Below are 3,655 nucleotides of genomic sequence, written 5' to 3' on the forward strand. Positions count from 1 at the left end.
ACCAGTTCATTCAGTATGATGATGTTTCCAGTAGGTGTCACCCTTTGTCTTATCTTAGTTGGTTGAGTAAGTTCTATTTCCATCTCCTCCACTAGAGGATAGCTATCAGAATATCCTTACCTGATGACCATATCAGTTACCTTCTTACTCACTGTCAAACTTATATCACCCTGCCAAACTGCAGTTTTTTTTTTTTTCTGTGTGATTTAAGAGTAAACACAATAACTATAGAAGCATACTTAATATGACACATTAGTGAACCTTGCCTTAGAAATTCAGATCATATTTGGTGTTTTGGAGTTAATTAGATACAAAAGGTTAAAAAAAAAATCTATACCTAATACTTTTGGGAAGAAAAAAAAACCTGGGGACGTCATTGCTGGGGTTCTGACCCTCGCATCCATCTTGAAATTTCTCACCAGAATATTAGGTTATATCTGGTCTTTTTTGGTGTAGTTGGGTACCTGAGAAGGTTTCACACTAAATGCCATGACTAATTATTTTGGAAGTATAACAATCCATCTTGTGCCATCTTACTAGGCATTTAACCTGAACTTTTATCCAAGAATTTTAGTTTTTATTTTATTTGTATAATATACATGGATAGGTAAAGTGTCATGATACTTTGAGGGGAGCTGGGCTTAAATGTCACAGAATTACTCAAGCTGGCTAACATAAAATAGCACTCTGCTAAAAAAAAATTACATAGTAAAATATTTAAATTCTAAATACCTATCATAAGCTCTGAGTTAATTGCTCGTTTCGCAAATTTTCTATTGGTCCTTGACAAAAAAAAAAAAATAGTATTTGAGCCTCTAATCACTTGTCAAAGAAAATTCTACATATGAGTGAATTTGTGACTCATTTGGAAAAAAGAAAAAATGCTGAGGAAGTGGTTTAAGACCGCTTTTCAGTCAAGTTCCATGAAGATGCCAGAGCTAAGCACTGCTCGTTTCTATCTTTGTGATGTGACGTTCTTGCCAATGTTGCATTATCCTTTTCATAACATTGTAGGGATCTGATTTCTTTATCTGAATTTTCCTTTATATTTTAATTTCATCTAAAATATCAATTTCGAAATAAATAAATTACATGATGAAGCCAAAATAAGGTCAAATAGTGCTGTAGTGATCGGGATAAATGAAATGGTAAAATAATAATCATCATTACTTTTATACAAAGGGTTACGTCACAGAATGAATCAAATACGATTTTTTTTTTAATAGCAAACATATTGTTACCTTTTCACTGATGATTACATATACAATCTACAATCTGTGAATAATACTAGCAAAAGAAATTTAAATTTGAACAAGTTTGAATCCTATCTGTTGTAGAAAGATGAGAAAAAACTGAACCTGAATCCAGCTTCTAATATCTAGATGACAGCAAAGTGGAGAGGAATTAATTTCTATGAATTATTCGCCCTATTTTCAGCTTCTGTCAAGATCCAAAATTAAATATTTTACATTGCGAATTGAACCCGAGTATCAGGAAAAAGATTATCCTTCACCAGACGAAGATCCAATATAAGAGATTTATATCTTCCTACCTTCGAATGAAAGGCTTTAGTGATCCTTGATGTAATGTTAGTCTTTCTTGGATATGATAAATCTTTATGAACATTGACTTTAGTCATTCCTTCAAACATAATCTCTCTCTCTCTCTCTCTCACTCTCTCTCTCTCTCTCCTCTCTCCTCCTCTCTCTCTCTCTCTCTCTCTCTCTCTCTCTCTCTCTCGAGAAATTTTTATCAAACGGTAATTCGCAATTAGCTATTCCCTATATATAGAAGAGTTCGACACAAATTTTGACATATTCGTGTTATCATTATCATTTCTTTTTTATTATCAGGATTACAAACCACGTAGAAATTGGTAAAGCAAAATATTGCCAAAACCGAAAGGTTGGCATGAAGGAAATGTTCATCACAGAATTCAAAGGAAAAGTAAACGAGTATTTTATATAGAAGAAACAAAAAGAGAAAAAAAAAATATAAGATAAAGAGTTAACAGAACTACTCCATATCTACTTACAGGCTATGTAACCACATTTAACACAAGGGAATAGTAGTACGAAAACCTTAGAAATGCAATTTAGGAGAGAGAGAGAGAGAGAGAGAGAGAGAGAGAGGAGAGGAGAGAGAGAGAGAGAGAGAATTTCTTTTACGTATCCAATGTCTAATTTAGTACGAGATATATTGAGCAAGAAAGTCACTTTGATTTATGTTAGATTCAATATACGGCGAGAGCATGTTAAGGATATAAAGGCTCGAAAGTAAAGGGAATAAAAGCTAGAAAAAGTTCCTGAATGACAAACTCGAAACATTTCGTTTCGAAAATTATCCAGAATTAAGAAAGTTTTTATCACTAGTAGTTAAAAACAAGATTCACCAAACAGGAAAGTGAGGGGAAACAAATAATCAGTGAAAAGAAAAAATCAAATGTATTAGAAAAAATATATATTTCAATTCCAAACGTCTCTCCATCGTGTGTTAGAAGTGTGTCCCCATTACAGAGTCTTGAAAGAATAACGCCACTCTAATCATTGGCTAGCTCGTTCATAACATTACCTATTGATGCTTGTCGACGAAGATTATTGTTTCAATCTTATTAATACCTCTATATTGTAGGACCAGTTGCTCGATTCAACCTTTTCCATCTGTCTCTTATCCTTGCATTTCCCTCAAATATTACAGCACCAATATCCTTCCTCACCACATCCATGCAGCTGATCTGTTTATGCATCCCCCAACACAACTCTCTTTTTAGCGCTCTTGATTCGTTCCACCTTTCTTCTTATTACATAGGCATATTATTTCAGAAAAGTTTCCATCACATTCTCTTTTACATTACATATACTAAACATTCTTTTAATATATTGACTCCTTTGCAATGGGGGTATTCTACCAAGCAATCTCACCATCCTCATCATGGACCTGTCCGACCGTTCCTGCTCTTTAATCTGAAGAGTCCAAGTTTCTGCCCAAGGAATACCTTGTGCTTGATAACTGCCTTTTTTGTCTTAATTTTAAGCCTAAATTGCATTTCCTTGTCTAAAAGAAACGTTGTTGCTTCTCGCCATTTTCTTTATGCTTCTTTAACTCTGTCTCATTGCTCCCTCAGTACCTATCTCCTCTGTGTGATTCATCATAAGTAGTTGAAAACATTGTTCTGTTTTAGCACATGACCTTCCTCCACTTGACTGATTACTTCATTTTCTTTTTAACTGGTATTTATTACCTTTGCCTCCCCAATGTTCTCTTCTTTCTAAGGATTTTCTCCATGCTAAAACCCTTTTTTGAAGTTCTGATTTTTCCATAATCACAAATCATACAAACATCAGTTTCCTTTTTTCTCTGTCCCTTAGCTCGGGTGTCAGAATTTTTTTAATGGCGAAGACCAAGAATGCATTTAGAAGGACAGATACCAACCTTCATAGGGAAAAGTGTCTGTCTCCCAATATTTTGTCTTTACAATGGATCTTTCTACCACATAATCCATCCTCATTAATCTTGCCAACTTCTTAAAAACCAGTAGACTAAACTATTTTTCTTCCTCGTCATACACCTTTTCATGATTTACAATACACGTGTATACTGCCTTATTTCATTTCTGGACTTATTTTATTATAAAAATATCATCCCCTGTGTTTTC

This window comes from Palaemon carinicauda, chromosome 36 (assembly GCF_036898095.1).
Source record: "Palaemon carinicauda isolate YSFRI2023 chromosome 36, ASM3689809v2, whole genome shotgun sequence".
NCBI lineage: Eukaryota > Metazoa > Arthropoda > Malacostraca > Decapoda > Palaemonidae > Palaemon > Palaemon carinicauda.